The following is a 13,244-nucleotide window of genomic DNA, read 5'->3' as shown; positions in this document are numbered from 1 at the left end:
AGAGGTATCGGGCTCACTTTGGCATAGTTTTAGTTTATCGTGTGTTCTCGGTTTATGTGTTCGCCATTCATCTAGCTCCTCTATTTGCAGCATTCATTCTTCATGAATAGAACCTCTACTAGTTTGAGAGTGGCTCATGTACTTCCTTCAGACTTAGCTCCCGCAAAGTGGGTTGTATCATGTGGTCAGTTTTAATAGGATGGTTTAGACGATCAGCTTCAACTTTCGATGTGTTGTCAGAATTACGAGCTTAAAGCGTGAGTGTTTCGTCCCCTACGTGAAGCGTGAGCTCACCTGTGCCAACATCAATAATTGTTTTAGCAGTTGCTAAAAAGGGCCTTCCTAAGATTAAAAGAGTACTGCTATCCTCCTCTATGTCTAAAACAATGAAGTCAACGGGAAATATAAATTTATCGATTTTGACTAGCACATCTTTAATAATACCCCTAGGAAATCTTATAGTTTTATCTGCTAATTGAATGCTCATCCTAGTCTATTTGGATTTCTTGAGACCTAGTTGCTTGAACATTTTAAAAGGCATGACATTGATACTAGCCCCTAAATCAGCTAATGCATTATTAACATCTAAACTACCAATTAAGCAAGGAATCGTAAAACTCCCTGGATCTTTTAGTTTGTGCAGTAGCTTATTTTTTAGAATAGCTGAGCACATTGCGTTTAGCTCCACATGCGATGCCTCTTCCAATTTTCGCTTATTTGTTAAAAGCTCTTTTAAGAATTTCATTGTATTTGGCATCTACGATAGAGCTTCAATAAAAGGTAAGTTAATATGTAATTTTTTTAAGAGTTTAAGGAATTGACCAAATTGTTCATCTAAGTGGTCTTTCCTTGTCGCGTTGGGATATGGTACACGAGGTTTATATTTGACATTTACTGATTTGTTTGTATTTTGATCTACCTTACCTTGACCTGTACTTACCACAGTTTCTTACCACGGTTTTAGTTCAAGCTCCACAAATCCTTCTTCATTTTGAATATTAATCGGGTTGAGCTGTTCCCTTGGGTTGGGTTCAGTATTACTTGGCAAACTACCTTGTGGTTGTTGAAAGATTAGTTTGGAAAGCTGGCCTAACTGAGTTTCGAGTCCTTGGATCGATGCTTGTTGATTCTTAAGTGCTGTCTCGATGTTCTGGAAATGATTTTCTGACACCGATATAAACTTTGAGAGCATCTCTTCTAGGTTTGGCTTCTTCTCCTGTTGGTAGGGTGGTTGCTGAAAAGCTGGAGGATGTTGTGGTCTTTGATTTCCTTGGCCTCCTCATGAAAAATTGGGATGGTTTCACCAACCTGTGTTGTAAGTGTTACTAAATGGATTGTTTTGAGGTCAAGAATTATTACCCATGTAGTTTAGTTGCTCGTTATCCATGTGATGGGCATAAGGTTGATATTCCGGATGGCTTCTTCCACCGCTACTTGCTTCGCACTACATTACTGGGTGAACCTGTGAATAACTAAGAAAACCATCAATCTTTTTATTCAAGAGTTCTACTTGATTTGACAGCATGGTGACCGAATCGACGTTATAAACACCGACTATTTGTGTTGGCTTTTTCCTCATGACTTGCCACTGATAGTTATTCAGTGACATCTCCTCAATAAACTCATAGGCATCTTCAGGTGTTTTATTATTGATGGTTTCGCCAATAGCTACGTCAACCATTTACCGAGTCGAAGGATTCAAGCCATTGTAGAATGTTTGAACATGGAGCCAAAGCTGTAACCCATGGTGAGGGCACCTTCTCAGTAAGTCCTTGTATCTCTCTCATGCATCGTAGAGGGTTTCTAAATCCATCTGCACAAAAGAAGAGATACCATTACGTGATTTAGCCGTTTTAGCTGGCGAAAAATATTTTAGTAAGAATTTTTTGGTCATTTGTTCCCAAGTAGTAATTGACCCTCGTGGTAACGAGTTCAACCACTGTTTAGCTTTGTTCCTCAATGAAAAGGGAAACAACTAAAGACGTATGGCATCATCAGAAATGCCATTAATTTTAAATGTATCACATAGTTCTAAGAAGTTGGCTAAATGAGCATTGGGATCCTCATCTTGCAAACCATCAAACTAAACAAATTGTTGTATCATTTGAATAGTGTTAGGTTTTAATTCAAAAGTATTTGCAGCTACAGCAGGTCTAGCTATGCTCGATTCAGTTCCTGTTAAAGAAGGTTTAGCATAATCATACATAGTGTGTGGAGTAGGATTTTGATTAACCGCAATTGCAGGAGGTAGCTGATTGCCTTGGTTCTCAGCCATCTCTTCGGTTAGGGGTTGAGTATCGCCTTTTTGGTCGTTCTCTAAGTATCTTAAGCTTCACCTTATTTCTCTTTGGTTTCTACGAACTGTACGATCGATTTCTTCGTCAAAAAGTAATGGTCTTGACGGGTTTCTTCTAGTCATAAACTATAAAAACCTGCCAAGAGAAAGAAGAAGTAAGTTAATAAATAATAATAATAATAATTAAATTAAATTAAATTGCAAGAAAAATAAATGGCTAAAGTAATAAAAATTGAGCGTTCCTAATATTTCTGTTCCCCGGCAACGGCGCCAAAAACTTGATCGCGTGATTTCGTGATAGGTTTTAAATATTTATAATTACTCATTCTTAAAATAACCATTATTGCGATGTAGGCAAGTGTACCTATCAAACAGTAGTATAGTTTTAGCAAGACCGGATTGTCGAACCCAAAGGAACTGAAAGTACTAGTAATGACTGTCTTTTTATTATCTAGCCTAAGAATAAAGAGGTTTTGTTTTAATTAACTAATTATATAAGCTAAGAACATACAGAGAAAAGAATTGAGGAATTTCTTTTGGGAAAAATCAATTGACTTGAGACAATACCTAAGGAAAAATCCACCTAGACTTTACTTGTTATTCTGGCTCCGAATCAGACGATTTATTCATTCAACTTGTTCCGTAGAGATCCCTAAGTTATGTTATTATCCCTATTCAAGACTAATAACATCTAATCCCTAGATTTAATAACCGAGACTTTTCTTTAATTAACAATCTAGGGTTGCATTAACTCGATCTATCGATCCCCTTATTAGGTTTCACCTTAATCCGGCAAAATCTTGTCACCCTATGTCTAGGTGCGCAATCAACTCCGTTTAATTATGATTAATGTACTCTTAAACAGGGTCTATTCCTCATCTGAATAAGAGCTTATCTTGAATCAGTATCATGGAATATCAAAACAAGAATTAAGAACACATAATTAAGAACAAGTTAAATATTTATCATACAATTCAGAAAATAATAACAAGATTCATCTTAGGTTTCATTCCCCTTAGGTATTTAGGGGATTTAGTTCATAACTAAATAAGAAAACATCTCAGAAAAGTAAAGAATACAAAACATAAAGAAAACCCAAAACTCTGGAAGGGGAATTGAGGAGAGATCTTCAGTCTTGATGATGAATCCAGCTTCTGAGATGAATCAATTGGCTTCCTTGGAGTAATTCCTTACTCCCTATTCTATGTCTCCCCTTTATTCCTTCTCTAGGGTGTACTTATAGGCTTTGGAATGCCTAGAGGCCCTCAAAATTAGCCTTTTAAGAATTGGACTCAACTTGGGCTCGGTAGGGACATGCCCGTGGCATACGCCCTTGTTTGATTACTTTAGGCCGTGCTCGAGCCTGCCAAATTGACACGGCTGTGTGGTCTGCTCGTGTGAGGAGGTCTAGGCCGTGTTGATTTCGTACTTTGGCCCATTTTCTCCGTTTTTGGCTCGTTTCTCATTCCTTTCGCTCTCCTATTCTCTCCTAAGTATAAAACATGAAATTAAAGCATTAGGAGCATCGAATTCACCAATTCTAATGAGAAATCATACATAAAATGCATTAAACATGGGGTAAAAATATGTATAATTTATGGTATATCAAGGCCCTAGCCGGACCCTTAGCTTTAGATCTCACTGTTGTCTCCCTTGTTACATTTTTACTGCTAGCCTTATTAACGGCATTTCTCGAGGGTCTCCCCTTTGTAGCTGTACTACCCGGCCTTGTATTCTAAAATTTTTCTTTCTCGACCATCTCAGGACAATCCTTAATATAGTGGTTTTGAGAACCACTTTGGAATCAAGATCCATCGCTCACCCTACACTTACCAAAATAACCACTACCACATTTTTGGTACTCAGGTCTAGAAGCTCTATCATTACCCACATTAACCACAAATGTAGCTTGAGATTTAAAACCTGAATTTTGCTTCTTACAATTTCTGTAAGAATGCCCAACTAAAACATAAGAAGTGGGAATACATATCTCTGGATTTCTTAGACTGGGATGGAAGGGACTTGCTTATCGGCCTCTTCTTCATATCTCTATCCTCAACCTTGGCTTTTCTCTTTTCCTTAGTCAATTTCTCAGCTTTACAAGCTCGATCAACGAGCACAACAAATTCCTTCAGCTCAAGAATACCAACCAACACTTTAGTTTCCTCATTAAGTCCGTCTTCGAACCTTCTACACATTTTAGCCTCGGAGGATACAAACTTTCAACCATACTTACTGAGCCAGACAAACTCTATTTCGTGCTCAATAACTGACATGTGGCCATGCTTCAAATCAAGAAATTCTTTATGCTTTTGATCGATGAATTGCTCACTGATGTATTTCTTTCAGAACTCCTCTTGAAAAAATTCCCATGTGACCCTTTCCTTCAAAAGAACTAAAATTAGCGTCTTCCACCAATGATATGCCGCGTATCTCAAAAAGTAAATAGCACACTTCAAACATTCTTCAGGTGTGTACAATAGCTCATCGACTACTCGAATAGAATTTTTAAGCCAGAATTCTACTTTCTCAGGGTCATCATTAGCATTGGCCTTAAATTCCTCGGCTCCTTGCTGTCGAATTTTATCAATTGGGGTTCTATGAAATCTCATAAATTCCATAACTTGGGGCACTTTGGGTACGGCTTGGGGATTTGGAGGGGGTGGAGGAGGTTGAGCATTCGGGTTCGTTCGAATGAACTCTGTGTACTAGGCATCCATCATATAGAGAAAGACTTCTCTACCTCCTTCTCCTATACTAACAGTTGTGGGTCTACTATCAGACGGCACTGCTCCGTCAGCTGGAGCAGGCGCGTTACTTTCAACATCATCCACCACTGCTCTGTCGGGATCCATTACTATATGAAAAACACAGTTTAAAATCGTCAGGAGTTGTCACACTATCATGATTTATGTATGGTATGTACAGCTAGAGTCAAACACATTCTTCGTAGTTCGAGAACCGACTAAACTGTAGCTCTGATACTACTAAAAGTAACACCCCTTACCTGTATCTAAAATCAAGACAGGGTTTAAGGCGTTACCAGACTTTAACACAAGCACACATACAAAATCGAGCCATAAAATTTTCATTCAAGTCAATTGTCCATTATATGGGCCTACGAGGCCCCAAACATACATCGAAGGTGATTCGAGACTAAACCAAGAACTTTAGAAAACTTTAAGATAACTTAGAAAAATTTCCTACTTTGGGGAGTCTTGGGACATGCCTATGTCCTCAGCCCGTGTAACTCTCTGACTATGATTTCATCAACCAAATAAAGTCACATGGCCAAGTCACACGCCTATGTAATTAGGTCGTGTGACGAATTAAATTCCAAAAATTAAGTACAGACTTCACACGGCCTGGGCACAAGCCTATGTCCTAAGGCCGTGTCCTTCACACGGCTGAGACATATGGCCGTGTCTCTACCCGTGTGTTTACTACTGGGGAATTATTTTTGCATAATTAGGGTGCAAGGGACACACGACCGGATCACACGCCCATGGGGTAGACCGTGTGTCACACACGGCCAAGACAAATGCCCGTGTGTCTAACCATGTGGACAATTTCTAGGCTATTTTCCAAGCCATTGTTACCCTCACCCACTCACATACTTGCACTCACTTCATGGCATGCAACATGGCACATTTGGCTATTCAAGCATTCACATTCATGGTTACTCTATGACCTGGTAATGTCAACATATTACCTATTTAAACTATCATGCTTTCATATGGCATTCCACACCAATTGCATATTTGTTTATCATCTTTACTAACCTATTTTCAAGTTACATACTTGCATCACCTTTATTTTCATACACATTAATCAGAATTCATACACCAAGCATACATGTCATCCATCAAACTTATTAACCATAAGCAACCATAACCACATTAAAACATAAACACATTTGTATGCATGCACCAATAATTAGGGTTACAACCAAAATAACTAATATGAGTGACCTCTCATAGCAGTATACAAAATAATCATAATACTTTCATGAGCCAACTCATTTGTGTAACACCCCTATCCTGTAACTATCGCCGGAATAGGTAAGAGGCATTAACAGACAGACAGAACATCATAGATCAATACAGAATCACGGATATCACATAATATTAATGCATAAGCAATTCAACAATTCATCCCTTATGGAGGTCTCCAAGACATAAGAGATACTTTTAGAAAAGGTCAGGACTAAACCGAACACATTCAGAATTTTTAGAACTTAGAAAAACTTTTCAATTCTATTGAGGTCACACGCCCGTGTGATCAGGCCGTGTGCCTTACACGAGTGCCAGACACGCCCATGAGGTCCAGTCGTGCCAAAACAGAGTATACATACTAACTTTTACACATGGCCAATAGACACGGCCGTGTGCCATGGTCGTGCGATACTTAGCTGGCTACTGACTTATGCCCACAACCAGACACGCTGTGATATCCCGAATTAGGACCTAATCAGAATAGTGGTTTTGAGACCACAAATTTGAGATAGAAATAATTATTTTATGATTATTTTGAGGTCTATGATATGATTGCATGATTGTGTGAAAATTTTGTGAAGAAATTCTATGCATAAAGTGCTTAATTTGAAGTTAAGGACTAAATTGAATAAGTTACAAAATTTGCATTCTAGAAGTTTCTAGTATGAAATTGCTTTGAAATATTAATTAGGAGGTCTTAAATAGCAATTTGACAAATTTCTAAGCTTATAGACAAAAATTGGACATGGATGGAATTTTTGAAAGTTTAATAAGGAAGGGTATTTTGGTCATTTTGATATTAAATGAAATAAAATGGGAAAAATAACACAAAAATGATCATCTTCTCCATAAGTTGCTGCAAAATTTTGCTGTCCACCATAGCTAGGGTTTCAACACTTTTAAGCCTTGATTGTAAGTGATTTCTATGCCCCTTTTTAATGTTCTTTACATTTTTAAAATCCTCGTAGCTCGGTTTACCTGTTTCTACCAATATTTTGAGCTAGGGTTTATATTTAAAAATTTACCCATGAATGATATGCATGAATTTTGATGTTTTATGGTAGAATATGAAGCTTGAGATTGTGTTAAACAACTTTTGCTAAGTGATTTTACGTAAAAACGACTAAAATGACATAATCGGTAAAAATACCTAATGTTCATAAGTATATGTTAGAGTGAGAATTGGATATTGCTATAGAAGGGAAAAATGATCAGCATATCATAAAACATAAGAAAATAGGATGAAGTTTAATTTATGAGATTTGGGGCAAAAGTGTAAATATGTGAAAGTTTAGGGGCAAAATTGTAATTTTTCCAAAATATGATTTTGGGTTGATTTGAATAAATTTGGGCTAAAATCGGCAAAATACCAAGTTGTGGACAAAATGGTAAAAATAACCATTTTCGCATACGAGGTAAGTTCAAATGTAAATATTGTAATATAACCGTTATTTTAAATCATTTAATGCTATTTATACGATATTATGATTGTTCTCATGCAATTCTATGCACTATGATCATTGTTGGACAACATGCAAAAATTTTATGAATTATGTTAAAAATGTGAAACACTACCGAAGTATCGTCGTGGGTATTCCAAGGAGAATGGTAAAGGAGTACGAACGAGGAAAGTCCCGTTGAACCTTAGAAATAGATTCGGATATTTGGGCATCCGGACTTGTTGAGTTGAGTCCAAGTTCACTTATGGATGCAAACGTTCGAGCTCGTTGAGTTGAGTCCGAGTTCGTGAGATGTAACTAGGCATCAGAGCTCGTTGAGTTGAGTCTGAGTTCACTTATGGATGCGAATGTCTGAACTTGTTGAGTTGAGTCCGAGTTCGTGAGATGTAACTAGGCATCCGAGCTTGTTGAGTTGAGTCCAAGTTCACTTATGGATGCGAACGCCCGAGCTCGTTGATTTGAGTCCGAGTTAGCTTATGGGCGGGTTACATGGTAGCTTGGCTACATATGTGGCACTTATGTGCAAAATTTCCATGTATCCGAGTTATATTTCGATGTGTTCAACGGGTAAAATTCTAGTTAAATGGAAGAATACTCAAGATGCAAGTGACGTATTGGTAAGTGTTATGGAATGGGCACTTTGGACAGGTATGTACTTAACCCTCGAGTTGAGACTTGATACGACAACAATAATGTAGTAAGACGACGAATGATGAATAGAAATGTGATATATGTTTTGGTGATATTATACTAATGTTGGTTGTTTTGACAAGCCAGTTTGGAAATCAAGACGGTCAGAGGCACGCTCACACTATCAACGAACCATCTCGGTATGGTGGCTTGCATATTTTGGGATATGGCATGTATAGCATTATAATCCTTTTGTGTATATAATCTTATGATATAGTTCATGGATGGCATGAAAATGCTTGAGAATGATTAGCTATTGGAGTGGCTAATCGAGATTATATTTGATAACACGTATGCTTTATGTGCTAACTAATCTATGAAATCCATAAAATGGTGAAATTGGCTATAAAACAGAATCACACAGCAGCAGTGATGTGAGTTTGAATAATCACTAAAAACAATAGAGATAGAATTAGATGATGAATAAAATATGTAATTGAATCTTAATGAATCTATTTTCATTTGGAAGAAACAAAATAGGTAAAAGAGTTTTATTTTATGAGATATTTACATTTTAGTGAAATAGGTTTAGAGCAATTTTTGGATTCCCTATTCTGACTTTAGAAATTCACCATAATTTGTGTAAAAATAATTAGGACTCACAATTTATATGTATGGATTCCATATTGGGTCTATTTTTAAGTAAAACAAACGGAATATTTATTGGATTTTTGTACAGAAAGAAATTTGATTCGTAGTGAATAGGGGTCAAAGTAGCCAGACCCTGAAACAGGGGAGATTTAACTAATAAACTGTACTAATTGTCCAGACCAAAAATTTAAAAAAAAATTATTAGATAGATATATGAGTCTAGTTTCAAGAAAATTTACGGATCTTAATTTTGACTTTTGGAAATCGAGATATAAATTTTTAAGCGACTATGATGTAGTTAGCCAGCTTGTCTGGAAATTTTAAAAATAAATTGTTTGAGCTGTTTAATTAATGAATTAAGTCCGTTAACACCTCTGCTTGACTCCAGCGATGGTATCGGGTATGGGAGTGTTACATTTGGTTGTATCATAGCCAGGTTTAGTCGGTTCTCGGACTAACCTAGCATGTGTAAGAGTCTAGCTATACATGCCACGGATCTGTGATAGTGTGATGCCTCCCAACGGGTATGAGCACCGTCTTGTTTAGACAGAGGTACTATCCAACCGAGCTGCACTGACCATGTTCAATGTGATGCGAAGGTGTTTGAATAAAATTACAATTATGATGAGTCTCGATTCAGAAAAGTATGAATAAAAGTTTATGATATATATACATATATATATGTGATAACACGTGAGATGAAAGTTCATGTTGTGATAAATATCCATACTTGCTTAATGCTCATATGATGTAGTGCACTTGGCTTACTTGATAAGATGAACGGGATAACGAGAAATTCGTAGAGGTATGAGTAAAGGTTCCTAATATCATGATATGAATGAAAATGTCATTGCCTTGATTGAACATTGAATGTTGATGAATGTCAATGATATTTTTTATGAGATAAATGATTATAATGAAATGAATTTATCTATGTTAAATTGTTTGGACTGAATTATATGATTGTAATGATATGTATATGATAATGCACGAAATGAAAGTTGCGATTGTGAGGCAAATATCTATGTTTGTTTAGCCCTTATATGATGTCATGAGTATGATTTGTTTGAGTAAATTAATGGATAAGTCAAACTATCCAGAAAACATAGGATGCATGCATAAGTATACTTGTCTAAATGAGATAACTAGAAAATTTGTGTAAACCAACATGAATGATGCATTGCCTGAATGAATGATATGATTTTGATGATGTTGTTATGATGATGGAAATTGTGTCATATGTATATGTATGAGACAGTCGAGTCAGAGGCCCTACAACCCCTCCCCCTAACCGAAGTGGAGCTTATAATGGAATTTCATGAGATTTGTACTAAATAAGTTTTCGGTTGAGAAACCAAAGAGTTCAGTGTTAGAATAATCATAAACATGATTAGAGACTGAGAATGAGTTGGTAAATAAAGTTAGAGCTAGAAAAGTATTAGGTTGATATAAAGATTATTGGAGCTATGCACTATCCCAGTTAAAGAATGAATTTACTTTGGTAAATTGAATTACTCAGATACAAGGTCGAGAAAAGTGTAAATCAAAATTTATTCAGAATTGGTCTTCTTTAGCAAAAGGTCTAACATGAAATTTGTGATGGCAAAACTAGTTGTGGGTATTAAGGTATGCCACACTATCAACATCACCAGTGAATAAATTCATAAAAAAATTCAAGAAGTATTCGATTAGGGTTCTATTTGATGTACTGTCATTATGCTCCGATGCTCAAGACAAAGCATCTCTCCAATTGGACTTGGTAAACGACATATTAGTCTTTCAATCATTTTGCTCATTTTTATTAGATTAAGGACATGTTTAGGTTTGTATGCTAATTTAAGTCGTCTTCATGTATTACGATCTGACCACGTAATACCGCATAATATTAGTTAAACATTAGACAAGCAATGAGCTAATATTTGCTTCCATTTTCCTTGCATGCAAAAACCATTGAGGACAATATAAAAAAGTTATTAATATAATTCATGAATAATTTTATTAAACCGATCTGTTTGAAAAAAATTACAAGTATACAAACGAATATACTACACTTAGGGCTCCAAATCCAACATTTACACCACTGGAAATTGGGTCGTTAAAATTCTCCCCTACTTTAAGAGATTTCGTCCTCAAAATTTTAACTGAAAATACATAAGGATATTGTGATCAGATTGTTCACTCAGGCTCCCAATTAGCTTCTACTTTGTGACCATGTCACAACACCTTAACCAATAGAACTCGTTTATTTCTCAACTTTTCTATTTTCGGGGCCAATATCTTTACAAGCTCTTCTTTATAGGTGACTGCCTACAAAAATACCAATATTTAGACTAAAAAACTTGCACAAAATATGTTAAAAAGGTAACTTGCACAAAATATGTTAAAAAGGTAGTATTTGCAAGTATACGAGTCTGGTTTTAATATAGTTACAACAGAGTAGGTGAGTACTCTGAGGATCATATCCAAGGGAGGCAAGCACTAAATTAATCCTAACCTAAGCACAAATAAAACTTAGTAGTACTTTAAATAAATTATATTATGACTAAACATAAAAACAAAGTTGTTAATAACTAAAGAAATAAAATCATATAAATAGAAAACTTGGAAGATTTGCTATCGAAACTTAGTTAGACCTAAGCATGGGTGATTAGCTCACTTCGATATTCCTAATTAACTGTATTTTTGGGTTCCTTGTTCAATCAACTAGTCGATACCCTATCAGGATCATCCGATCTTTCGCCAAAATAATGAGTCGATAAGAACGACTTATCTTTTGACCTCACAGTCCAATTGGTTCAGGGCTAAGGTGTTCACGGATAGGCCATACCAATTTTGGGTTAATTTCCACCTAAATGACTTCCTAAGGTAGTCAAGCCTAGGACTTATGTTTTTCCTCTCCCAAAAAATTGATCCGTTAAGAGAACCCTACAAAATAGTTAACTAATCATACCTTCACTCACTAATCCCTCATAAAAGGATTAGTTCCTCATGGATCTCACAAACATGATAAACTTGATATATAAGATATACATGAATAATGAATCAAGAGAATAAGGTTTAGGAGAAACCTAAATTGTATTAAAGATAATATCAAATCCACACAGAATTTGATTGAGTTCCACATATCATATCTCCCAATGAAAGCAAATAAGAAAACTAGAAATAAACCTAAATCCTAAGGAAGAGAAAACTAAAGACTAAAACTATGAAGAAAATTATGCAATATAAAAGTTGTCCATAACATGTGTTAAATGAGTCTATTTATAGACTTAGAGTGGCCATCGTACTTAACCCTAGGCCAGTTTTCATGCTCGTGCTTAATGTTTGATTTTACAGATCAAAACACCCTTGGCTCGTAATTATTTCTTGTACAAAATTGATGTTGCAACACACTAGGTCCCGTGTCACGACATTGAAGGCAGTATGTTCATCTGTAAGGAATCTTCAGGGGTGTGTCATGATATCCTCAGGCTGTGTTGCAACACCAAAGGCAGTCTTAAAATTCTTCTATTATGTTCCCTATGTTGCGACATCCATTTGGCCGTGTTGCAACACAGCGGCCAATATCAAGTTAGCACACCTTCTAATGGTCTCCTACACACTCACAAAACATATTAGCTCACCCTTAGGCCTCATTCGGCCACTAAGGTTAATAAAGGACTCAAATTACACAATTTATTGAATTTAAATGAAGTAATAAAAACTAGACTAAAATCTAACTAAAGTCTTTGTATTCAAGCTTCTCAAATGCAAAAACTAGTTTAATCTGCCACACCGAATTATGATAGTTCAAATTCCCCCACACTTAAGTCATTGCTTATCCTCAAGAAAGGCAAACAAAAGCAGTAAATAAAAAGACAATCCTTCAGAAAGTATGGTACAAATGTTAGTTTTGGAGCACTTGAATAAGCATTTCATATTAACACATAATCTGGACAGGATATATAGTTGTAAACTCTAAATCATATAGTTTTTTATAGTTTTTTATGACACCTTTTTACTTAAAAAATTATATTAATCCCGAATATTTTGTATTTAATTGTGTTACTTTTGTTTACATTGAGACAATGGACATGATTTAGTAAAGTATGCAATTTTATGCTTTTATGTATTAAATTTTTGCATAATTTAATTATTTCATGTGACATAATAATTTACTTTATTTAATTCTTTTAGTGGGACCATGGAATTAATAAGTTGAGAAGCTTATTT

General features: G+C 35.8%; 1 non-coding gene across 1 annotated transcript; it reads left to right on the top strand.

Annotated features, from left to right (window-relative positions):
* The first annotated feature begins 1,739 nt into the window (after positions 1–1,739).
* Positions 1,740–1,845, top strand: LOC121207521 (small nucleolar RNA R71). Its single transcript, XR_005902606.1, has one exon. It is a non-coding gene; the product is annotated as a small nucleolar RNA R71 (small nucleolar RNA).
* Positions 1,846–13,244: the final 11,399 nt, after the last annotated feature.

This window comes from Gossypium hirsutum, chromosome A01 (assembly GCF_007990345.1).
Source record: "Gossypium hirsutum isolate 1008001.06 chromosome A01, Gossypium_hirsutum_v2.1, whole genome shotgun sequence".
Classification (NCBI taxonomy): domain Eukaryota; kingdom Viridiplantae; phylum Streptophyta; class Magnoliopsida; order Malvales; family Malvaceae; genus Gossypium; species Gossypium hirsutum.
This window is presented reverse-complemented; position numbering and strand designations above follow the sequence as displayed.